Below are 27169 nucleotides of genomic sequence, written 5' to 3' on the forward strand. Positions count from 1 at the left end.
ACGCACGCACCGATCACCGAATCGCTCTTCTGCATAAAATCTGCATTGGAGTCATCTGTGAATCCAGCTTGATAAAGGCCATTGCCGAAACGCGTTGCTGCACACCCCTTACTAACCAGCATCTTGATACTGAGCCACTTGGACAATTTCTCAACTTAATCCAGCCAGCCAATGCAGAGACCGGACACTGCTGTGTACTCGGACACTTGATTACCATCACAGCTGATTCTACAGCTGACCGCACGGAGCCATCCGGGTGATCTGTCCTGCTAGCTGGGTGGACGCTGCATAATCCTTCTCCGCTGGCGGAGTGAGAGAGCAGGACTCTTGCAGATATCTATTGGACTCTACGTAGTCTGCTGGGCTGCTTGCCTGTGGAGTTTGGGCTGGAGACGCTCCGTGACAAACCATCTATACAGGGGCCCATCCAGCTCTCTCCTTGTGAGCACACTTACCTTGGAGTGGGTGCGATCGGACATTGCCCAGCTACACACTTCTCCTAAGCCATATTTGCAAGGTATGATCTACAACTAATGTTTCCTTGCTTGGATTTATATCAAGTGCTGTACTTTTATTTCATCACGGTTCATGCTATTTCATCTTTCCGTGAATGACAGTATTTTTTCTTTTTCATTTAATTTTGTATGGGACATTGTTGCATTAACCTCATTTGATACATATCTATGCACATACCATTTGCCACATAGAAATGGAATTACTGTGATGTGTATTAGGAATCCCTGCACTTAACAGGTTTATTGATGAGATTTAGGATCTCATTCAGAGCCGCTCGTAAAATGCGAGCGCTCGCTCTGAAAGAGGGTGGCCGCATGTAAAAAATGATCCGGCCTCCTGGCCGCTCGCTAGGCTGTGGCTTACCACCCACAGCCTTAACGAGCGGCCAGGATGATGGGGCTGGCGACGAGACCCTTGAGGTAGGGTCTCGGCTTGCGCAAGCCCCAGAGAGCTTTCGGCTCTAATATAGCCGGAAGCTCTCCCACTGACATCACTGATGATGTCAGTGGGGCCGCCCTCAAATGGCAAGCGTTCGTTTGGGAATGCCTCCATTTGTGAAACCACCCCACCCCCCAAGCCTAAAACACGGGGCGAGCTGTCGATCAACATCGACAGCCGCCCCTTTTGTAGTGAGTCCCGGAGCGAGAGAATTTCTCTCTCGCTCCAGGGCTTGCGCGCGCAGAGCGGCCGCTGCGCGTGCGCACAGCCAAACATCGACCCGTTTGCGAGCGCTAGGGCGCTTGCGAGTGGGTCAGGATGAGGTCCTTAGTCTTATTGTTGTTTTATGAATATTAGCAGTATATCATCCATTTTAAGAAAATATATGTGAATATCTATTATGTGTTTATATGTGTTTTGACTAGGACACACCAGCGCAGTATTTTTCTTGTTATTCTGTTCATCTGTGAATCAGGCCCTAAGGATGAGAGCTGGAAGGTTTTAATGAAGATATGTAATATTTGTGGTGTTGTTCTGCAGTGTTATCTTTGGCTAATGTTTATCAACCTTCCATCATTTGTGCTGGTTAATGGTGCATGCGTGCCACCTTTATTGGTTGGTACTGTATGTTCCCTCCTGTAACTTCTACTTAATGCATTGCTTTACCTTTCTTCTGTGTTTTTTAGCCAAGTCTTTATTGATAGACACAGAGCTGCTCTCTAGCAGTGGTGTAACTAAGGGGGGTCGGGCGGAGTACATGCCCTGGGCACCGTCAGAACGGCGGTGCGGGGGGGCGCCACCGGCCAGCGTCCAGGTTAGTGTTTAGTTTGTAGTCTGCACTACACAATAACAAACATGCCGCCGCCGGGTAGTACACTCACCGGTGTGTTTGTTTTAGCAGCCAATGAGAGTCAGATAGACTCTCATTGGATGCTGCACCCAGGGCCAGAGCTGGGTTGGAGTTCACTCATGAGCTCCACCTTCTGGCTCCCGCACTGAGTGAAGGGAGAGACGTCATGACAACAGGGGGCACTGTATAAGAGGCACTACTACTGGGGGCATTAAGGTGCATATGGAATGGAAAGGAATGCTCCCGGAGTGACAAGGAATTTTTTTTTTTCAGAGTGACGCCCCCATTTTGCAGTGACCACGTCCCCTTGTGGCATGTGGTCATACCCACTTTTTCAGCGCGGTGGGTGGGCTCCATTTTTCATCTCGCCCTGGGCTCCAAATACCCTGCGTACGCCACTGCTCTCCAGGTACAGGATCAAACGCAAAGTACAGCACACAGAGGTGACTCCTGTAGAAATGTACAGTATACTATTATTATCCCTACCCACTAAAGCAATATGGCAGGTCACAAACAAGCATGGTTCATATATAAAAAGTCCATATGTTGTACTGTATGTCTATTTAGTGAAAACAACAGGAAAATAAATGTTTAGCGTAATATTATATAATTTTTAATGTATTTTCTGTTTTAATTCCCGTCATTCACGATGGCTTAATATTAAAGTTCTCGCTGCCACACATTATCACCACCACCAGCACTGACGTTATCCAGAGGTCAGCCATGTACACTGGCTCCCAGTGCTCTAGGCTGCAGCTGCGTGCAGTAATTGGCCGGTTAGGGACATGACCTCACAGAGAATGGCTCAGGGTTCTCTGTGGTAATAATCCCAGCTCTGGCCATTCGGTGTTAGTCACACTGTAAATGTCATTATTCCAGGTGCCCCTCCCTCTATAATGTCTGCGGGTTTCATGAAGTTCTGCTCTCACAGCCAAACATGTATTAAATGTTCAACACTGTTTTCAAAGTTTGCATACAGCTGCTCAGAATCTATTTGCCCAAGAGGGATGTCCAACTCCAAAACAGCCCCCCAGTCATTCAATAGCCAACTACAGCTGCCCAATAGCCAAACCATGGATGTGTACATAGATTCCTCACCATGTAATAGTCTGCGAGAAACCTGGATTTGCCTTGTAAATTATTGCCACTTCAAAAATACAGGTAATCACATCCAGCTATTTCACTGCGCATGCATGGCCTGACACATTTTGCCATACAGGGGAGGAGCTTGGAACTTGCCGTGAATGCCCAGTGACAGCAGCTTCTCCTACTAAGGGTCAGAGTAATTTAGTCGCGAAAAGCCGCGGATTCGCAAATTGTTTTCGCGCGTGCGAACTTTGTGCACAAATTGCTTATCCTGAAATCCTATTGTCAAAGTGTTCACATGAATTGTCCATAGACAAAAACCTGCAAAAAGTTTTCACCATCTCAGAGCAGGTGAAAAGTTGTTCAAAACCCCTATTTTTGTCTAAAAATGGACAGAGCAAATTAAAGATTTAAGGTTTAAGTTTTACGTTGTGTGTTTCTTGAGAATCCTTGAGCGCTATGCCTGCTGTTGCTGCTTGGAGTGGATTTTCATCCCAGAAGGGATGAAGATGTTGTGTCTTTCTTCCCAACGGACACAAATCTGAAGAGATGCAAAGAGCTGTTGGTAAGCAAATTGTCAGCTCAAGTGGCACATGATGCAGTGGTGGCTTCACCTTCAGTTTCTCCAGCAAGTGCATCTGCCAAGAAAAAACTAAACTTTCTCAAAAAAAACCCACTGGTGATGCAGATGAGTCAACACAACCAAGTTGTTTTGTCTTGTGCCCAGGCATGACAATGGGTTTCTCCTTATCATGAGCAACTGTTTCATCCACTGGTGCCTAATTTACACAAACAACATCCTCATCAACAACATCCTCATCATTAACATCCTCATCATCAACATGCTCATTAGCGTCAGCTACACAAATATCCTGCTCATCCTGGTGCACTTCCACAGTTTATCGTCCACGTATTTGTGGCTCTGCAGGTGGTCTGTCCGCACTCGGCAGGGGGCTTTGTTGTCCATAAAGGTGCTGTCTGTGTTGTTCATCAAGGGGCTGCTGCCTCATTCAGGGGTGCTCTTCCTCAATGTAAAACAATAAAAGTGCTTCTTTTGTGTGTGTGTGCATTAGCAACTTAGCTGCGCTATTATTGTTTGGTGACACTGCCAGCCGGACCGCAGTTTTTTGTCCACGTACAGTATTTGTGACTCTGCACGGCAGGCGATCTGTCCGCACACGGCAGGGTTGCTTTGTTGTCCATCAAAAAGGGTGCTGTCTGTGTTGTTCATCAAGGGGCTGCTGCCTCATTCAGGGGTGCTCTTCCCCAGTGTGAAAAAAATAAAAGTGAAATTAAATTAATAATATCAATATCAATCCACACACAAAAAAAATGTTTTTTTTGTGTGTGAGCATTAGCAAGTTAGCTGCGCTATTATTGTTTGGTGACACTGCTGGCCAGACCGCAGTTTATTGTCCACGTATTGTGACACTATAAGTTGTAGCGCAGTGTGTTATTCTTATTCATAAATAATTTTAAACTTTTCAATATTCAACTTTTCACTTCTTTCCTCAATTGTGAATTAAACTTTCAATCGTCAGAGGGGTGCCTTGTGTAACACCATGCGATAAAATACCTTCTTAATAAATTATATGAAATAAAGACTCGGAGACATGAAATTTGGCAGAATAATTAGTTGGTAATTTATTAAAATTATCTAATGAGTATTAAATTAATCTAAACTGATTGGAGATATGGTGGCAAAGAAAGGACGGCAACATACAGCTTACTCCAGCCATGCAGCACACAGCCATGCAGCACACAGACATGCAGCACACAGACATGCAGCACAGACATGCAGCACATAGACATGCAGCACACAGACATGCAGCATACAGACATGCATACCAAGCAGACATGCAGCACACAGCCATGCAGCACACAGCCATGCAGCACACAGACATGCAGCATACAGACATGCAGCACACAGACATGCATACCAAGCAGACATGCAGCACACAGACATGCAGCACACAGACATGCAGCACATAGACATGCAGCACACAGACATGCAGCATACATACATGCAGCATACAGACATGCAGCACACAGACATGCATACCAAGCAGACATGCAGCATACAGACATGCAGCACACAGACATGCAGCACACAGACATGCATACCAAGCGGACACTGCCTAAGGTGCAGAGAAACCAGCACTCTAACATGACTACCCACCCGGAAGGGTGATGACGCTACACCCGGCAGGGTGATCCAGCGAACTTAATGAGTCAAAGAGGGTGAGCGCACCCAAATACTATAAAACTACAAACTGAAAACTATTTGCACCCTAAGCGATGACCTGCCGTTCTTTCCTGCCAACACGAAGGTCTGGTTACAGAACCAAAGCACCGCCACCATATCATAACTAAAACACTGAAGAAATACCTGGAACAGATCCTCAACAAAAATCAAAACCCCCTCCTCAGACAAATGAACACCATCTCTCCTATACAGATACGCTTCCCGGAAACGTATCCTGTCATGCACAACAACATCACCACCAGAGGCCAACACCTGCTTTGCGACTGCTGCATTCACCTGCAGGGAAACATGAATAACTCGGCTGGAGGAAAAACCGAAAAACCTGATGAGGGACATTGTAATTGTAATTAGTGATGTCAATAAGCCGAATTAGGTCCGTCAGTTCAGGCAAAAATAAAACGCCAAATGCCTCCAGATTTCCGCTGCCATAGCGGCAAGTAGCTCATCCCCGAGTCGGGTAGCCAGGACAAACAAGACACACAAGACCATACGTTGAAGGTAAACAAACAAATAACAAGACAAACGAATAAACATAAAATTATTAAATGCGAAATGCAATCAATGCAGAGGCCGAATGTAACGCTTATAACTGGAGGATTTCCAATGGCCTAAAGCTTTAATCTCGGATACAGAAAATCCCGCTGAAGCAGCAGAAGTTGCTGCCCCAATACGTAACGAGTGCGTACCAAAATCCTGGGGGGAGAGGCCGACACGAGAGACACAGCGCTTCAAAACCCAACCAAGCTGGTATTTGGTTAATGGCGAACCATCTTCATGCAGAAGCCAAGAGCCTGCAGTAGCAGGCCTGACCTAAAGATAACGCTTGGCCAGGACAATGGGGCAAATACGCAAGTCCTCAGAAGGAACAAGCGAAATCCAACGTCCCCTACCCAGCTGATCAGTTTTGGAGCGCCTAAGCCTACAAAGCAACGACCTCTCCCCTACCAGAATGTCCGCCCGAAGAAGCGCAGAATCAGTTCACTTGGATGCCGCCACCAACTCCGAAATCCGGAAAGCCCCATGAAAGGCCATAGAAAAAACTAGTTTGAACAAATCAACTTCAAAAACCGAATCCGCCACGTCTGCTATGGCCGCGAGGAGTAATGGAAGGAGGGAAATATCAATAGGACGTCTCTTGTTGGGCGCAACCGGAACCGAACGAGCCCAACCTTTCAAGGCCTTCTGAATCAGAAAGCTCTTTGTCAGGTCTGGAAGGCTTTTTAACTTAAAGAAAAATGAAATACCGTACAAATAATGGGAAACCACAGCTCTGGATCTGCCAGAGACATAGAGATGCCAAATAAAAGAAAGCATCAACTGATGCCTGCTCTTACCTCCATGTCTGTGGCGACGGGAATATTCTTCCCACTCTTCCCAAGCCTGGCTGTAAACTCCCAAAGTACCCGGGGTGAGAGACCGGCGTGCTAAGCCCTCCATGCCGGCTTGATGACCTGCCAAACATAAGAGGGGCAAAGCACACCAGTAACATCAGCCTCAGGGGCCAAAGAACGAAACCTAGCCCACTGAAACTACGATTTCATTCTCTGCCCCGGGAATATACCGCGCTCTAAATGAAATATTGCAGCACAAGCAAGTTAGGATTAACTGCGTCAAAACTCGCAACACTAGCAATGATTTGGCGCGCTGCTGATTAATCGCATGCACAACGCCAAGGTTATCACACCTGAGCACTATGCTGCGATCACGCAAACGCTCACCCCACACTTCCAATGCAACCACGATTGGAAAGAGTTCGAGGAGCGACTGGTCCCGTGTGACACCCAAACGCACCCATTCCTCAGGTCAAGGTGCCGAACACCAGGACCCGGCAAGGTAGCAACCAAAACCCGCTGAACCAGCCGCGTCGGTGAAAAGCTGCAGCTGAAAGTTGTCGACAGCTGGAGCCATCCAAATCACTACACCATTAAATTTGTCAAGAAAAGATGCCCAAATGGACAGATCCCTCTTGATTTCGGAGGACAGGCGAACCATATGGTGCGGTCTGGATGCCCCAGCCGTGGACTGCTCCAGCTTTCGACAGAAAACTCTGCCCATCGGGATAACCATACAGGCAATATTCAGCAGACCTAAGATCGATTGCGCCTGCCGCAAAGAAATTTTGTTTGCCGCCAAACATGTAGCAATCGCATTGCGCAATTTCGCCACCTTGTCCCGAGGAAGCCTGCAAACCCCCACCAAGGTATCAATCTTGATGCCCAAAAACGATAGGCAAGCGAGAGGACCTTCAGTCTTCTCATCGGCAACCGGTACCCCAAAATGGAAAAACAGAGCTTGTAAAGAAAACAAAAGAATAGCACAACGTTCTGAATTTGCAGGACCCACGCACAGAAAATCATCGAGATAGTGAGCTATCCCGTGACCTCCACAAGAAGTCTCCACGCACCAATGAAGAAAGGTGCTAAATCTTTCAAAAAAGGCACAGGAAACAGAGCATCCCATAGGCAAGCACTTGTCTATAAAATATCTGCCGCCAATGCAAAGCCCCATGTACCTGAAGGAGTCAGGATGCAGGGGAAGTAGACGAAAAGCCGATTCCACATCTAACTTAGCCATGAGAGCACCAGGTCCATACGACCTAACCATCTCCAAAGCCTCGTCAACTGACTGATACACCACCGACCAAAAAATCCGGAGGTATAGCATCATTCACTGATGACCCTGATGGGTATGACAGATGCTGAATGAGCCTAAATTTACCTGGAGACTTCTTGGGGACAACACCCACTGGAAAAAGAATCAAATCCTCCAGCGGGGGTTGTTCAAATGGGTCTGCCATTCGCCCTAGGCTCACCTCCTTCTGAATTTTGGCTTTTAAGACATAAGGCAACTCGCGTGCTGACCGCAGATTCTTAGGGGGGCCAACCCTAACCTTACCGCTTTTGTATTCCGGTTTCACTTTTGGTAACCGAAAACCAAAAGTGAAACCGGAATACAAAAACTGTGCATCCTCAAAGTTTGTATACCAATCCAACCATTTAGTCATAGCAGCCAAATGCACTGGGGATGATGCCTTACTTGGAAGACTGCTGTCCAGCCGGTCGGGAACAATTGGACACGGGATGGGCTCCGCCGCAACGCAAACAGAGGTGACGAAAACGACACCGCTGCCCGAGTGCAGGTGGCATTGTTAAAAGCAAAACAATTGCCTTTATTCTGAGTCTGAGCGGAATAACGACCCGGTCCCGGTGTACGCCGAATAGGGGGAGTTTCGACTGGAAGACGCGGTGGCTGAGTGACTTCCAGCCACACCTCCACGTCCTTACCACCAAAATCAATGACAGGCCTGCCATCCTGCTTCAGACGAAACTCTGCATCGTAAGCCCGCCAGGCAAACCCCCGGGAACCGCGCTGCATGCCATTAATCAGGTGCAGATACCTGATAATATTTAAGTGCTCCTCAGGACGGGTTATTAAATAGCATGATGCAAACATGCAAAAACCCGCGATCCAATTACTAAAGGATTGGTCTCGAACCCACGGCCACCTCCTCATTTCCCAAATGTAGAAAAAGATATGAAAATAAAGTGCAGGGATAAAAAGCAATAACCAAATATTTATCTCACACTAATGCAATGAGCACATCACTTATTTCTGCCAGAAGACAGGAACAAAAGAGGCTTTTTCTCAGCCCACACACCCAGTTAAAACACACATACCTATCCTATAGGTCAACTAAGTCACATGGTGTTACCCAAGCCAGCCCCCAGACTCGAAGTTTAACCCACGCCGATCTTATTCAATCACTCTGTTTGTCAAATGATTACTCTACACGCCGACAACAAGACCACAACAAAACATAATCTTGTGACACTAAGTGGTAGTGCAGGGTGTTATTCTTATTCATAAATAATATTGTGCACTGTAAGTGGCTGTGCAGTATGTTATTCTTTTCTTATTCATAAAAAATCTTGTGACACTGTAGGTCATTGATACCGCAGTGTAATATTTAAAATTGGCACAAATTGCCGTGTGTACTGTACCCCACTTTATTTGTGTTTGTTGATATGGAGAATGATCAGTTGAGACTTGAGAGGAGAGCAGGAACCATATACTAGTGCTGAAGCTGCTGCCAGTGCCATCAGTCATGACAATACTAGTCGATCTACATCATCTACTAAAGCCGATGCCCAAGGGCATACAGGGCTTAAGTCAGGGCATCTAAAATCAAGAGCCAATCTTTTACAGTGGTAAAGAAGAAAACATCAAAGGGAAAGGTAGCTGCAGAAAGACATAATATTGGCAATATGCCAGTTTCACCACATGAAGTGGCAAGGAAAGACTAAGGCCTTGGCCTTTATTTATGACTGGTGGTTCTGCCCCTTATGAGGATGTAAGCACGAGTGAACATGCTGACATAGAATCGAGGATGCTTCTGCAGTCTGGCCAGCAGTGTCACCGAACAATAATAGCGCAGCTAAGTTGCTAATGCACACTGGGGAAGAGCACCCCTGATTGACAGAGCACCCCCCCTGGACAACACAGCACCCCTTTATGGACTGCAGCCCTAGCCCCTTGATGGACAGGACAACAACAGCCCTTATGTATAATATAATAACATAGCAGCAGCCCTTATGTATAATATAATAACACAGCAGCAGCCCCTTGATTGATGGGACAAGTGACACAGCAGCTGCAGCACCCACTAAAGCCCCCCCTTTATATACTGCAGCCCCTTTATAGACAACACAGCAGCAGCCTTAAGCCCGACAGGACAAGTTGGTCAACACACTGACACAGACAGTGACAGCAACACATCTGTTCAGTTCACCATCCACACCCGCAGTGAAAATGGCGCCGATCACCGCGAGAATCCGACAGCGGGAGGATGACGATTTGCCTCATTTTGAGATCCGAGTCACGCGGGAAAACCCAAGCCTACCTCGGTTCTTGCCTCATATCAGAAAATTCTAATGTAAAGTAGTGGGTCTGGTATTTTGGGGGGTTCTATGGATGGGATCGGTGTTTTAAACATTGCAGGAGGCAGCATCTGGTGTATTTATTTTTTTTAAAGTGCACTTTTTGGGCTCAAAAAAATATACTTGCATTCATTTTAATGTACCCCTAATTTAACTGCTGCATTTATTTTGCCCCCCCCTCAATTTTTTATTTATTTTTTATACACTTCTAAATTGATTTCCTATGTCAGATAGCCTTTTTCTGGGGTCCAGACAGATTTCTCCAAAATGTGATGTACTTTTTGCAGGTTACTCCATGAACAGTTTTGGTGCGAATGCATTTTCATGTCTTGTGTAATAGGATAGTGCGAAAAACAGGAACGAGCATAGACAAAAGATGTGAAAATATTGCACCAAAACACACAAACTGTGCAAAAACGTCACCGTTAAGTTTTCGCTTTAATGCGTCTAATTAAATTCTCCTCCAAGTCTGCTGTGTGTGGATCTAAATGCTGAGCTGGCACACTGGACTAGAGACACCTGAGAGCAGGTATCAACAAGCAGAGACAGGCATCTAACCATGAGGTGGGAGAATGTGTGCTTAGAAAGCTCAGTTCTGTTTCCTATTGGTTATACTTTGTATGTATGTCCAATCTTGCTGACTTTCTGGCTGCCCCCTCTCGGAGAAGTCAGCCAGATTGGCACAGTGGGGAGCGTGGCATGGCACACAGGGGCATTGTGGGGAGCGTGCAAGGGGCGTTGCATGGGACGGCATAGGGACGGTTCGTGGCCCCCCCATTATACAATGGCAAGATTACCGGCATTGTAAAGCGGGGGTCATGGGTACTTTGATGTGAGTAAGTGCAAATTGCGGATCGCCCACCTTTACCTTGAAAGCGGGTGGTGTCTAGCAGAGGTGAATCAGCCTCTGGGAGACTTGAATGCTCTTCCGTAGGGGCAGGAGCAGCATCTGAGATTTGGGAGCCTCCCAGCTGTTCTGGGAGAGTAGGGAAGTATGTGTATGTCATCTAAGAGCACTTGGGCAGCAGTATTACATTTTATATGATTTGTAAAAGACTCAGTGGGCAGGATGTACTAAAGGGAACAATGCAGTTTTGCATATGTACTTCACCCCGGTGAGTAACGCCATTATCAGGGATCCAATTGCATACCTCCCATCTCCCCCAGCGACTCGCGGCCCATTACCTGGGGGGCATCGAAAATGACAGCTCCCTGTGGAGAGCTGTCCTTTTCCAATATTCTAAGTGCATACCGTGGTAATCAACCACGGTATGTACCCGATGAGAGGCGGATGTGATGCTTAGTACATCCCGCCCAGGGGGAGATGTATTAAACCTTTGAACTAGTGAAGGAATTGCCAGTAGCAAGGAATCAGCTACCACCTATCGTTTTAAAGAATGTGCTTGATAAATTGCTAGTTAGAAGCTGTTTGGTTGCTATGGGCAACTTCTCCACTCTCTCAAAAGTTTCATACATTTCCCTTTTAATGAGTGGTATTATGAATGTGGAAACTCTTGGCATTTCCCTAAGCAGAGCAGCAAATGGAATATGTAAAGCAGGAAAAAGGATTAGGGAAAAATAAACAGCCAACCTAAGTGACACTGGGGAATGTCTTGATGTAATTGATGTATATGTTTTATCTGTACTACTGTCATACTGACGCACACCTCCCACTGTGAGACCAGCCGTAGGCCCAGCTATATGTTATTATTCCAGATTCACCCATCACAGATAATCTGGGCAAACGCTATCAACATTCCCGGATAAACTGAATGTCCTGACACTTCCCATTATCTGGGGGAGAAGCAGACACATCCATCAGATCTCCATTAGTCACATGTGCATCATCCCTTAACCCGTGTAACCGGCGGTGTGTGATACCAGTATAAGGAGAACGCTGTGTGGACCTCAGCAAATATTTTATTATACAGTTTGTAATTTGGTACTCATAGGCAAACTCAGGGGGGGTTTCCGTCTGCCTGGAAACCCCCCTCCCCAGCACACACCATGACCACGATAGAAATAGTAATATAATAGAATGTTACTAGTGCTGCATGTTCTTCTCATTATCACAAATTAAATGATTAGCACCAACTGTGGATCTATTAAAATGTGACAGCCAGTAATAAATACACCTGTGCACCAACTAGGAGATGTGGAAAACATGCACTGTTAGGGGTGCACTGCTATAGACCATCAAGAGGGTTAATAAATAATACTGTATAATAATAATAATAGACTATCCAGTACATAAAGAGACCGATATGTACATATATGTCCAGTACAGTGCTAAGTTCTTCTGCCGCTCCCTCAGACTCCTGGACTTGCTCCCATGCTCTGGAATGATGCCCACATCTGAAATAAAAACATTCTGCTCAGACAGGATGGACCTACTGCCGCATCTAATGGCTTACAGTGATCGCTGGTCCTGTATATGCTGGAATTATGCAACACAATATACTTTGTATGTAACATATTAAAGCTGGATAAGTGCTAATTATACCCTCTTCGTGGACAGGCCACACTCACTCTAAAATCAAGCATTTGGAAACCCCCCTATAGAAATCCTGCGTTTGCCACTGCTACTGTATAGGTTTTTTCTTAATTTGCTGTTTTAGATATTAGAATACATTTTGGGCAAGATGCATGAAGCCCAATATGCAGTTTGACCGCATTCCCCATATGCACCAAGGTCTGGATAGCAAAACTTGTACCCCTCTATAGACGGCTATGCATGCGATCAGTGGTGGGATGTATCCATACTTGCCTTCTTTTGAAGTCTCCTCTCTGAGAGAAGCCCGGAGTGGAGATGCAGCTGGCTGCTTTAGGGGGCGGGGCTGGACGTTTATTTCATTAAGGGGCTAGCCAATTAGCTTCTACCTGTCATTTTACAAACTGATTGGTTGGTGCCTTATCTCTCTATACTTTATCCCTCTCCAAGGCTTGATACATCTCCCCCCTGTCTAAGATTCTGTGTGGTGACATGTGCTGGCTGGTCACACAGCTTTATAGAGTCCCGTACACAGCCTCTGTGACAGGCTTGTCGACAATCTGGCTGCCTCTTCCGGGAGAAAGTAGCCAGCTCGGCACAGCGGTGGGGGTGGAAGGGGGGCGTGATGTGATTTCGAGGGCGGGATGGGGCGTTACCACGCGATTGCATCAATGCGACCCCGCTACACGATGCAAAGATTACCGGCATTGTGTAGCTGGGGGCGGGGCCACGATGACGCCAGCTCCCCCAAACCATCCACTTAAGCAAGGTGGGGGTGGACGTAGGGAGAGGAGTGCGGGGGGGTGCGGGCGGGTGTCGCCGGCTGGGATACTTGCCCACTCTTCCAGGGGGTCGAGAGCAACTTCGGGAGGGTAGGCAAGTATGCTCTGTGTATATTATACATTTATCTCTAAGTATTTGGCTCAGTGTACAGCCTGTCTCTCTGTATTATCCACATATATATATATATATATATATATATATATTTATGTCCAGCCGAGCTACCAACAAGGTGCTGTGTTCCTAGCAAATGCAGACATCAAGCTGGCATGGACTGGCCCGTGGTGATAATACCAGACACTGGCATGGAACAGGCAGAGTGGGTGCTACTGAGTCTCCAGGCTGCAGCCTACCTGTGTCCTTAAGGTGCCCGTCCACTAGCAGAACTCAAAACGACTGCACGATTACGACATTGTAATCGTGCAGTCGTTTGTCAGTCCGTGATGAGCCTGCACTGATCGAGCAGTCGTTCAGTGCAGGCTCATCAATCATCCGCAAACATGATCAACCTAACGTTATCGTCAGATTGACCAGCATGTTTTCACGATGATAGATGTCTAAACGACCAGCGGGAGCGCACATCGCTGGTCGTTTAAGACATTTTTACAAACTATTTGCAAGAGATTTACAAACGATTTATGAACGGTTGAATGCTAACGATATCGTTATAGTTCAATCGCTCACGTAAATCGTCTAGTGGATGGGCAACTTTAGGCTATAACTGAAAACTCTTATCCCATGAGCAGAGGACAGGGCTGCATCTCATATAGTGCTAGGTGGAAAAATTAGATGCACTGGAGCAATTAATGCACAGTGAGTGCACGTTGTACATTAGTCTCTGTATGTTTACTTTTAATGTAATCACTGGGACATATGCAGTAGACCCAGGGCCGTAACTAGGGTAGTGTGACCAGTGCCATGGCACAGGGCACCGCAGGGCATGGGCCGCTGTTTGTGCCTGTCAGATTTTTTGTTTATTATCATTCTCACTTGTAGCTTCCTCTTATTTCATCCCCAGCATCTCCTGGCTTCCACTATCTCTTCCCTAGCCCTTCCCCATGAGGCCATGGCCCTATTTCAGGTGAACTATCTTATGTCCCTATTTAAAAAATGGAAGGGAGGGGCGCCAATGCTCTCTCTGGCACAGGGCACCAAAAAGTCTAGTTACAGCTCTGAGTAGACAACATATAATTTTCACACAATGCATATTAATAGTAGGGCCATTTTTGCCGGATTTGTATTTGGTTCTAATTTGCTGTCTGGATTTGGATTTTTTTACAAAAATTGATAAAAAAGCTAAAATCACATAAATTGGGCTTTTTTTTCTTTCTAGAGTATTTTTAACCTCAATAACCTTAATTTCCAGTCATTTACAGTCAATTTAGACCACCTCACAGTTTAAATTATAGTTTTCAACCTTATTGACCAAAGGTTGCAGTGAGCTGACTGGTTACCAAGCGTCAGAGCAGCGACACAGACACCACAGTATAAAGCACATCTATGACACATTGCCACACAGCAGTGGCAGAAATGAAAGGTAGTGCAAGATGGAATGGTCCTTGGGCCTCCCACACACCCAGTGGGGTACGGCCAGCAGAAGCACAGTACTTGTATACATAGTGGGCTACGGCCCAAGGAGTCACAGTGCACAATCTTATTCACATTACACCGCACATAGTGCCCCTGATTTACATTTCACCATAAAGTAGTGTCTCTTATTTATGTTACGACACACAGTAGTGCCCCTTTTACACAATGCCCACATTAGTGACCCTTTTACACAATGCCCACATTAGTGACCCTTATACACAAAGCACACAGTAGTAGTGCCCCTTATACAATGCCCACAGCAATAGTGGCCCTTACACAATGCCCCCAGCAGTGGTGTCCCTTACACAATGCCCTCAGTAGTAGTGCCCCCTATGCAATGCCCTCAGTAGTATGCCCCCATTAGTACAGCCCCTAGTAGTATGCCCATAGTAGTAGTATGCCCCATTAGTAGTGCCCCCAGTAGTATGCCCCCATTACAAGTGCCTCTAGTAGTATGCCCCCAGCAGTTGTGCTCCTTGTATTTTGCCCCCAGTAGTTGTGCCCCTTGTATTATGCCCCCAGTAGTTGTGCCCCTTGGATTATGCCCCCAGTAGTTGTGCCCCTTGGATTATGCCCCCAGTAGTTGTTCCCCTTGGATTATGCCCCTTGTATTTGTGCCCCCAGTAGCGCCGCCTTACATAGAAAAAAAAAAAAAAAGTACCTGAATCCCCGCTCCGGCTTGTGACCGCAGCCGTCCGCTCCTCTCTGCACTATGGGAGAGACGTCACTCGTGACATCTCTCCCATCACCCACAGCGGGGTGGGAGCTCCAGCCGGCTCCCTCCGGGGACGCAGCAGCCAATGAGAGTCTGCCTGACTCTCATTGGCTGGTATTACAAACACACAGCTGCCGCTGGCGGCTGTGTGTTTGTTTCTGTGTAGGGCAGACCGCTATCACAGCGGTCTGCCCTACACTAGAGGAGCCCTGATGTCGGATTCTCTCGTTCGGGTGGACTCAGATCCCCTATGTTCAGAGCGGTTCGGATTCCACAGAATCCGAACTGCTCATCTCTAATTAATAGTAATGCCCCTATAGGTTTGAGAAATCCAGTGTGACGCCTGGGACCTGAGTGTTTTCAAATGTAGCACTAGTGGTCAGACAATTGTCTTTGGATTCGGGGAATAATTGGTCCTTATGGCTTTTTATCTCGCCCTTACTGATTTCATGCCTGGTGATGTTGGGGTTTACCAAGTTAAATGCAGATGTGCAAGGTCAGGGGCGTAACTAGGTATATGAAGTCCCCATAGCAAACGTTTGTAAGGGCCCCTATGTACCACCCAATGGTGAAAAATTTATATAACACATGTAACTGACAAGGAAGATAGGCCCCCCCTCGGCTCTGGGCCCCATAGCAGCTGCACCCCTTGCACCTATGGTAGATACGCCTATGGGCAAGGTGCAGAAGTGTTTGGAGATCCACAAGTTGCAGCACTGGAGACAGTGTGAGTGAAGCCATTGAAGCTTTTGCTCTGCTTGGTTGCTATGGGCAACAACTCCACTACTAAAACCCACACTTTAGTAAATATACCCCAATGGTCTCAGCACAGGAATGAGAAAACTCACAGCAACTAAGGTGTTATAGATCAAAAACTCCCAGGATGATATTACTCATTAATCTCAGACCCTACATAACCCACAGATTCACTTACTCCTATCAAGCAAAAAAAAATTAATAAACCTTTTCCTCATAGAATTGGACATAGGGCCTAATTCAGACCCGCTCGCGAGCGCTGAGTGCTTGCAAACGGGTCGATGTTGACCCAGTGCGCATGCGCACGACGGAGGCGGCTCTGTTGTGTGCATGCGTGAGACCCGGATAGCGACGGGCAAGCCGTCGCTCCGGGTCTCGCTACAAAGGGGGCGTGCTGTCGATGGTGAGTGACAGCACGCTCCCTTTGGCGGGCGTGCCACAGGAACGCCTCCCGGCTGGGGCCAGCCCCACTGACATCACAAGTGATGTCAGTGGGAGTGCTCTCGGCTCTGATAGAGCCGAAAGCACTCCAGGGCTTGCAGCAACGAGACCCTACCACAAGGGTCTCGTCGCAAGCCCGATGGTCAAGACCATCGCGACCATCTTCCTGGCCTCTCGCTACAGCTGTGGGTGGTCGCCCACAGCTATACGAGCGGCCAGGAGGCCGCTCTAAAAATGAAGAAGGACGGCCCTGATTCAGAGCGAGCGCTCTGTCAGAGCGTCCGGCTCTGAATCAGGGCCATAGTTTTTAAGCATATTCTACAGTCTTTAATTTACATCCGACGACTTATTTTTCCAACTTTCTTTTTGAAAAATGATTTTCCTATGAGACTTTAAGAACATGTTTAATCAGAATACAAGCCCAGCGCAGACGCTTCCCTTCCTTCCAGCCTTGGCTGGGGTTCCTCCGCTGCAGTCACACACAGTAACACATAACATGCACAAGGGGTGAGCTTTTATAGCCAGCCATATAATCTCTAATTGGAGAATGCCATAACATCTGTTATTATTTCTATTGCACATGTAACAGATTACTGATGTCTGCATAATACACTTGTTCTTAATCTCGGTTTTCTGCGTGCTGGCTCTGTACCGCATTGGATTAAAACAGGGGAGTCGCTCCAAACTGATGTATGTTTTTGTTAGTAGTCTTGGATAAAATGAGATTTTTACAGTTTTCAAATTATCGTGTGTTGTGTTGTTTTGTAAGTGATCCCAAGTCAACTGATTGTTCTCCACTTATCTGTGTTTTTCTGTACAAAAGAATAACTAAAAAAAAGGGCTTATGTCGAGAAAATGGCAGCTTCCAGATACCTCCCAACAATTAAATCAGGACAGAGCCACGTCTCCTCCGAAAGTGGGCAGGACCACTTCACATTGGTGGCCATGGTCATATGACTCCAGTGGGAGTGTCAGGTATATCATTCTAAAGCAAGTCACATTCTCTCCGTCGGCAGTTGTAAACACTCCACTATTGGCACACCATCGTTTGCACCATTGACACTTATGATGGCGCAGTGTCTCCTTCTGAGAATTTTCTAAGCATGACCTCTGTGGCTGCGGCTTTGCGTTTGAGAGCGCAGCGCGGTTTACTGACACAGTGTCTGCGCACACTCAGTGGTACTCATGTGCCGTAGGGGTATTCCAGGACTTTTCACGCATGCGCAGTAGCAAATAATTGCTCAATTTGCGCAAACATAGACATTGCGTACACCTCTGACTTAGGCATACAGTCACTTTGACCGGAACAATCTTGTATCCAACAGGTTGGGATGGCCATTGAATGGTTCACCATTGATGGCACCATTGGTACTTTCCATCGATGGCAGGAAACCCTTCATGGAAAACCATTGACGGCTTGAGCAATCCATGGGTGTCACTAGCGGGGACACGAGACAGCGGCAAAACCATCGGCCATCGGTAGCAACCCATCAACGGTTGATGACAATTCCTACCATCGAGTTAGTCTTCTGGGCATGACTTGGGTGAATAGGCTTAACATCATTTATGAGGTCTGCATGACAACCACTGAATATAAATGAGGCATGGCAATTGGATAGGGGGAAGAATAGGACGCTAAACATTGTTTGCCCCAAATAGTTAAATACGTCCCTCATAAAAAGACCTTTCCACGCACTGATTGTATAGTGATGTCACAGAGACCAGGGATTAAATCCCACTGTGAAATGTCACACGTGGGCAGGGTCACAATCACCGGTGATTACAGCAATGCCCAGAGCATCCTGGGGAGCTGTAAGGGCAGCGGTGTGACCGTATGAAGCGTCCTAAGGCCACTCCAGGTGGCACTGCTGTATAGATTCTGGCTGCAGGGTGCCATTCTAGGCACCCTGCTAGCCAGATGAGGCTAGAAGAAAAATGCTCTGAGGGCCAGACCAAATGATTCCGGGGGACCTTATACAGCCCCCGGGCCTGAGGTTCCCCATCCCTAGTGTACGGCATCGCAGTGGATAATTTATGCACGCCCCTGCAACGGCGATCAAACGCACTGGCACGCCTGCATGTCGCCGTCCCCCCAGTCACCTCCCACAAACGGTACTTCCTCTCAATCACTCTGCGATGTGTCTTCATAGTGTCTGCGATCGCAGTGGCCGGTTCGCGCACGCACAATGCGATGCATACGCATGCGCAGAACCCAACAATCGGACTATAGCGTGTGTAATCGCAGTTGCGATCCTTGCTGAATCAGGCCCTTAGATCTCTGCGTTATGCTTTTGTGTAAAACATTAAGCAGACCATCAGCTGTACTGTATGGTTCTGTTGCAGCATTAGCAGTAGTGAGGTAAATCCCTGATTCCTGTACTGCGCCGGTCCATCTATGTTACTCGGCTGAGTTTATTGTGGAATCTGAATTTGTTAATTCTGTGATCTTGTAAGATGTGTTTGCTTAGGTCATAAGAATCATTTATTTTAGAAAAAAAAAACCTCGATTACTACATTAAAAGCCTGACAGTATGTTTCATGTGCGTCTGGTGTGCTGGTTTACTTCAACTGTGATCTGACATTTAGTGGGTTTGGCATTATCTTAGATGTGGGTGACGAGTAACACAAGATATTTCACAGTAACACACAAACACATCGCCCTCCCCACCAGCGACACGTGACCCCAGATTCCACTGATTCACTAAGAGAGAACAACTTGAGTAAATGAACCCAAGATGGTTGCTGTGGTCATTTAAGAACCAGAAAAAAATCATTTTATTTTATTGACATTTGTTTATATAGTGCCAGGATATTCGGCTGTGTGTTACAATTGGGAACAAGTAGTAAAGCGAGACTGAGTTATAAAAGGAAGAGAAAGAGTTAAGTGGGCCTTGCTGCTCGCAAGCTTACAATCTAATTAATTACAAGCTTTACTTTGATATCTAAAACACTTATACACAACATACCGGAAGAGGACACTATCCATAAAAATGTCAGCTACGGATGAGACCTCATTCACCTGGCGATTTTGCTCCATATGGAGTGAGATGCTTGGCGCGACTTAGACGCACCACCCAGGTAGCATTTCATACTCTGAAACACAGAGATAAAGTACCAACCAATCGGCTCCTAACTGTCATTTTGCAAACACAGCCTATAAAGGGACAGTCAGCCGCTGACTGGTTGGTACTTTATCCACTTTGTCTCTCTCCAAAGGCTTAGGGCCTGATTCAGAGCTGAACGCTCTGACCAGAGCGCTCGCTCTGAATCAGGGCCCTCCTCCATGAAAATGGAGCGTCCTCCTGGCCGCTCGTATAGCTGTGGGTGACCACCCACAGTATATGCGAGCGGCCAAAAAGATGGTTGCGATGATCTTGACCATCGCGACCATCGGACTTGCGACGGAGACCCTGCGTTAGGGTCTCCCTGCCACAAGCCCTGGAGTGATTTTGGCTCTATCAGAGCCAAAATCACTCCCACTGACATCACTAGTGATGTCAGTGGGGCCGGCTTCAGACGGTAGGCGTTCCCATGGGAATGCCTCCATCTGGCAGGCACGCCCCCGGCACGCCCAATCAACATCGACAGCACGCCCCCTTTGGTGCGAGACCCAGAGCGATGGAGAGCCCGTCGCTCCCCGGGTCTCACGCATGCGCACAACGGAGCTCCCTCCGTCGTGCGCATGATCAGTGGGGAACATCGACCCGCTTGCGAGTGTACTGCTGCTCGCGAGCGGGTCTGAATGACCCCCTTAGTACATAAACCCCCGAGTTCCTTGCAATCCTTGGGGTTTACCAGTGATTGCTGACCTCTTTGATGACACCAGTTCACTACTTATGTTTATGGCTGATTCATGATTAAACACCTGATACGTTCACCATATTCCCAAGTATCACTCGTCAGTCCAGACCACGCGTCCTACCTCAGATCTCAACCCCAAGTTCATGGACCAAACTCAGTGACAAAGATGGCTGCAGTGTTTTATATGCTTCCCACACACTCCATCTACCTACAACGCTCTCTAATGGTGACTAAAGGTGGCCATACATCAGACCCCGGATTTTGCAATCCGGCGATGCAATGGGTGGAAACGCTGACCTCCCACCATCGATGTTCTGCGATCCGTCGCCGGATTGCAGACATTTTCCATTTTAAATGTCGGCGATTTGACGATCGCGATCATTTTTTGATCGCGATCGTCAAATCGTGAAAATTCAACATGTTGGATTTCTGCGATCCCGCGATGCTGGGTTGCCGCATCGCGGGATCGCGGCAATCCATCACTGATGGATGGGCCCCATAATATGTAGTATTGCCGCATGAACTACAGCCCACACCCTCCCCATACACGCTCCTGTGTGACATGGCACCTGAAATCATGAGGGAGGTAATTACATACAATCCAAAACATGTAAGATCTGGTTCTGATATCCGGACTTGGGGGTCTATTCATTAAACCAGTGGTTCTCAAACTTGGTCCTCAGGACCCCGCACAGTTCACATTTTGCAGGTCACCCAGCAGGCGCACAGGTGTACTCATTACTCACTGATACATTTTAAAAGATCCACAGGTGGAGATAATTATTTCACTTGCGATTCTATGAGGGGACCTGGGAAACATGCACCATTTGGGGTCCTTAGGACCGAGTTTGAGAACCTGTGCATTAAACCATATTTTTCATGCTATTTTTAACATATTTATGTATGTATTGTATTCATTAAAAGTCTTGACATAGGATATATGACTAATATCTCCTGGTTAAGTCAGTCACCATTAATTTCCACATTCCCCATATAGTAATATGGGGATGTCGAAATGACTGTATTCATCAAACATGTTACAAATGTTCGCCATCTCCAGATGGCATTTAGCCTACGAAAGCACTCTCAAGCTGCCGTTTACAGACGGCAGCTTATGTTGCAGCAGCAGGGCCGTAACTACCGCTCAGGGGATCGCAGGGCAGGGGACGCTGTTCGAGCCTTTCAATTTTCTACTTATAATCATTCTCACTTGTAGCTTCCTCTTATTTTATCCCAAGCATCTCCTGGCCTCCTCTATCTCTTCCCTGGCCCTTCCCCATGAGGCCATTCCCATTTTTCGGGTGCGATTTGTCGGCATTTGAAAAATAGGGGGCGACAATGCTCTTTCTGGCACAGGGCACCAAAAAGTCTAGTAACGGCTCTGTGCAGCAGTATACACTTACCTGTTTTCCATCGCTGCCTCCTCAGGTTTCTGGGAGCGGATGCAGTGTTCATGCCGCCTCTGCATACCGTGAAGCATCTCCCCTCTGTTCCCCGATAGCACTTGTAAGTGCTTTTTCAATTAACTGTTTATCTACTATAAACTAGGGGTGAGCGGGTTCGGATTTCTGAAATCCGAACCCCCCCGAGCCCCCCCGATCCGAGTCCGATCCGAGTCAGGCTCGACTTTTCCCGCCTGACTCGGATCTGAAATCGAGGCAAAACGTCATCATCCCGCCTTCCGAGTCTCGCGGGTTTTGGATCCTATATAAGGTACCCGCGTCGGCGCCATTTTCTCACTCGGCTGTGGACAGTGAAGAGGGAGGGTGGGAGTTAGGGCTGTGTAGTGTAGTGTAGTGTAGTGCTGCTGTTGTCCACTACTTCAAAGTCCATAGGGGCTGGCTGTGTTGTGCTGTGCTGCTGTTGTTAATAGGGGCTGTGTCCACTACTTCAAAGTCCATAGGGGCTGGCTGGACTGTGTTGTGCAGTCAGTTCTCCATAGGGGCTGTGTCCACTCCAAAGTCCTGTGCAGTGTCCCAGTCCTAAAGGAGTGCTGTAGTGTTGTCCAGGGGGTGCTCTGTCCATCAGGGGTGCTCCCCCCAAGTGCTAAAAAAATAATATATTTTCTGTGTTTGTGAATTGTGTGCGCAGTAGCCGCACGTGCATCAACAAAGTAGTGCCAAGCGTGCGCCTGTGTCATAAGTAAAGGGCCGGCTGGCTTGACCGTTAAAGGGTGCTGTAACCCCCGAAAGTACACTCCAGTCCAAACCAAAAAAAAATTATTTTCTGTGTTTGTGAATTGTGTGCGCAGTAGCCGCACGTGCATCAACAAAGTAGTGCCAAGCGTGCGCCTGTGTCATAAGTAAAGGGCCGGCTGGCTTGACCGTTAAGGGTGCTGTAACCCCCGAAAGTACACTCCAGTCCAAACCAAAAAAAAAATTATTTTCTGTGTTTGTGAATTGTGTGCGCAGTAGCCGCACGTGCATCAACAAAGTAGTGCCAAGCGTGCGCCTGTGTCATAAGTAAAGGGCCGACTGGCTTGACCGTTAAGGGTGCTGTAACCCCCGAAAGTACACTCCAGTCCAAACCAAAAAAAAAATTATTTTCTGTGTTTGTGAATTGTGTGCGCAGTAGCCGCACGTGCATCAACAAAGTAGTGCCAAGCGTGCACCTGTGTCATAAGTAAAGGGCCGGCTGGCTTGACCGTTAAGGGTGCTGTAACCCCCGAAAGTACACTCCAGTCCAAACCAAAAAAAAAATTATTTTCTGTGTTTGTGAATTGTGTGCGCAGTAGCCGCACGTGCATCAACAAAGTAGTGCCAAGCGTGCGCCTGTGTCATAAGTAAAGGGCCGGCTGGCTTGACCGTTAAGGGTGCTGTAACCCCCGAAAGTACACTCCAGTCCAAACCAAAAAAAAATTATTTTCTGTGTTTGTGAATTGTGTGCGCAGTAGCCGCACGTGCATCAACAAAGTAGTGCCAAGCGTGCGCCTGTGTCATAAGTAAAGGGCCGGCTGGCTTGACCGTTAAGGGTGCTGTAATCCCCGAAAGTACACTCCAGTCCAAACCAAAAAAAAAAATATTTTCTGTGTTTGTGAATTGTGTGCGCAGTAGCCGCACGTGCATCAACAAAGTAGTGCCAAGCGTGCACCTGTGTCATAAGTAAAGGGCCGGCTGGCTTGACCGTTAAGGGTGCTGTAACCCCCGAAAGTACACTCCAGTCCAAACCAAAAAAAAAATTATTTTCTGTGTTTGTGAATTGTGTGCGCAGTAGCCGCACGTGCATCAACAAAGTAGTGCCAAGCGTGCGCCTGTGTCATAAGTAAAGGGCCGGCTGGCTTGACCGTTAAAGGGTGCTGTAACCCCCAAAGTACACTCCAGTCCAAACCAAAAAAAAAATTATTTTCTGTGTTTGTGAATTGTGTGCGCAGTAGCCGCACGTGCATCAACAAAGTAGTGCCAAGCGTGCGCCTGTGTCATAAGTAAAGGGCCGGCTGGCTTGACCGTTAAAGGGTGCTGTAACCCCCGAAAGTACACTCCAGTCCAAACCAAAAAAAAAATATTTTCTGTGTTTGTGAATTGTGTGCGCAGTAGCCGCACGTGCATCAACAAAGTAGTGCCAAGCGTGCGCCTGTGTCATAAGTAAAGGGCCGGCTGGCTTGACCGTTAAGGGTGCTGTAACCCCCGAAAGTACACTCCAGTCCAAACCAAAAAAAAAATTATTTTCTGTGTTTGTGAATTGTGTGCGCAGTAGCCGCACGTGCATCAACAAAGTAGTGCCAAGCGTGCGCCTGTGTCATAAGTAAAGGGCCGGCTGGCTTGACCGTTAAAGGGTGCTGTAACCCCCGAAAGTACACTCCAGTCCAAACCAAAAAAAAAATTATTTTCTGTGTTTGTGAATTGTGTGCGCAGTAGCCGCACGTGCATCAACAAAGTAGTGCCAAGCGTGCACCTGTGTCATAAGTAAAGGGCCGGCTGGCTTGACCGTTAAGGGTGCTGTAACCCCCGAAAGTACACTCCAGTCCAAACCAAAAAAAAAATTATTTTCTGTGTTTGTGAATTGTGTGCGCAGTAGCCGCACGTGCATCAACAAAGTAGTGCCAAGCGTGCGCCTGTGTCATAAGTAAAGGGCCGGCTGGCTTGACCGTTAAGGGTGCTGTAACCCCCGAAAGTACACTCCAGTCCAAACCAAAAAAAAATTATTTTCTGTGTTTGTGAATTGTGTGCGCAGTAGCCGCACGTGCATCAACAAAGTAGTGCCAAGCGTGCGCCTGTGTCATAAGTAAAGGGCCGGCTGGCTTGACCGTTAAGGGTGCTGTAACCCCCGAAAGTACACTCCAGTCCAAACCAAAAAAAAAATTATTTTCTGTGTTTGTGAATTGTGTGCGCAGTAGCCGCACGTGCATCAACAAAGTAGTGCCAAGCGTGCACCTGTGTCATAAGTAAAGGGCCGGCTGGCTTGACCGTTAAGGGTGCTGTAACCCCCGAAAGTACACTCCAGTCCAAACCAAAAAAAAAATTATTTTCTGTGTTTGTGAATTGTGTGCGCAGTAGCCGCACGTGCATCAACAAAGTAGTGCCAAGCGTGCGCCTGTGTCATAAGTAAAGGGCCGGCTGGCTTGACCGTTAAAGGGTGCTGTAACCCCCAAAGTACACTCCAGTCCAAACCAAAAAAAAAATTATTTTCTGTGTTTGTGAATTGTGTGCGCAGTAGCCGCACGTGCATCAACAAAGTAGTGCCAAGCGTGCGCCTGTGTCATAAGTAAAGGGCCGGCTGGCTTGACCGTTAAAGGGTGCTGTAACCCCCGAAAGTACACTCCAGTCCAAACCAAAAAAAAATTATTTTCTGTGTTTGTGAATTGTGTGCGCAGTAGCCGCACGTGCATCAACAAAGTAGTGCCAAGCGTGCGCCTGTGTCATAAGTAAAGGGCCGGCTGGCTTGACCGTTAAGGGTGCTGTAACCCCCGAAAGTACACTCCAGTCCAAACCAAAAAAAAAATTATTTTCTGTGTTTGTGAATTGTGTGCGCAGTAGCCGCACGTGCATCAACAAAGTAGTGCCAAGCGTGCGCCTGTGTCATAAGTAAAGGGCCGGCTGGCTTGACCGTTAAAGGGTGCTGTAACCCCCGAAAGTACACTCCAGTCCAAACCAAAAAAAAATTATTTTCTGTGTTTGTGAATTGTGTGCGCAGTAGCCGCACGTGCATCAACAAAGTAGTGCCAAGCGTGCGCCTGTGTCATAAGTAAAGGGCCGGCTGGCTTGACCGTTAAGGGTGCTGTAACCCCCGAAAGTACACTCCAGTCCAAACCCAAAAAAAAATTATTTTCTGTGTTTAGCCGCACGTATATATCAAATCGATATAACATAAATGGAGGACCAAACTTTCTCCGATAAAAATAAAATAGAGAAAGATCAAGAACCACTTCCTCCTAGTGCTGAAGCTGCTGCCACTAGTCATGACATAGACGATAACATGCCATCAACGTCGTCTGCCAAGGCCGATGCCCAATGTCATAGTAGAGGGCACATACAATCCCAAATGGCAAAGTTCAGGAAAATGACCTTGAAAAAGACATTTAAATCAGCTGAAGAGAAACGTAAACTTGCCACTATGCCATTTACGACACGGAGTGGCAAGGAACGGCTAAGGTCGATCCCTAGTATGTTCATGACTAGTGGTTCAGCTTCACATGACGATGGAAGCCCTCCTCCCACTAATAAAATCAAAAGAGTTAAGCTGGCAAAAGCACAGCGAAGAACTGTGCTTTCTAAGAAGATATCACAAATCCCCAAGGAGAGTCCAAGTGTGGTGGTGGTTGCGATGCCTGACCTTCCCAGCACTGGACGGGAAGAGGTGGCTCTTTCCACCATTTGCACGCCCCCTGCAAGTGCTGAAAGGAGCACCCACAGTCCACTTGCTGATATGCAAATTGAAGATGTCACTGTTGAAGTACAACAGGATGAGGATACTGGTGTAGCTGGCGCTGAGGAGGAAGTTGGCGAGGAGGATTCTGATGGTGATGTGGTTTGTTTAAATCAGGCTCCGGGGGAGACAGTTGTTGTCCGTGGGATGAAAAAGCCCATCACGGTCATGCCTGGGCAGAAGACCAAACATTCCACCTCTTTGGTCTGGCAATATTTCTATCCAAATCCGGACAACAACTGTCTTGCCATATGTACCATATGTAAAGGTGAAATAAGTAGGGGTAGGGACGTCAACCACCTAGGAACATCCTCCCTTATACGGCACCTGCAGCGCGTTCATAAAAAGTTACTGTCAAGTTCAGAAACTTTGGCTAAGACCGTAAGCAGTCCAGGGACACCTAAATCCCGTTGTCCTGTTGTATCCAAGCGCTTGCAAACCACACCGTCAACTCCCTCCTCGTCAATTTCCTCCTTAGTTAGGATCGGAAGTAGTCCTGCAGGCCATGTCACTGGCATGACTGACTCTCCTATCCGGGATTCCTCCGGAGGATCCTGCATTGCTACGCCTACTGCTGCCGCTGCTGCTGTTGCTGCTGCTGGGAGTCGTTCATCATCCCAGAGAGGAAGTAGGAACACCA

At 47.3% G+C, this 27169-nt stretch overlaps 2 pseudogenes; both read right to left on the reverse strand.

Moving 5' to 3' along the window:
- Positions 1 to 5714: 5714 nt before the first annotated feature.
- LOC148480536 (uncharacterized) lies at positions 5715 to 6951 on the reverse strand (annotated as a pseudogene).
- An 8-nt stretch (positions 6952 to 6959) lies between these two features.
- LOC148480537 (uncharacterized) overlaps positions 6960 to 27169 on the reverse strand; it is a 47784-nt pseudogene continuing 27574 nt past the window's right edge.

Source organism: Taudactylus pleione, unplaced genomic scaffold (genome assembly GCF_031769625.1).
Source record: "Taudactylus pleione unplaced genomic scaffold, aTauple2 ptg000611l, whole genome shotgun sequence".
NCBI lineage: Eukaryota > Metazoa > Chordata > Amphibia > Anura > Myobatrachidae > Taudactylus > Taudactylus pleione.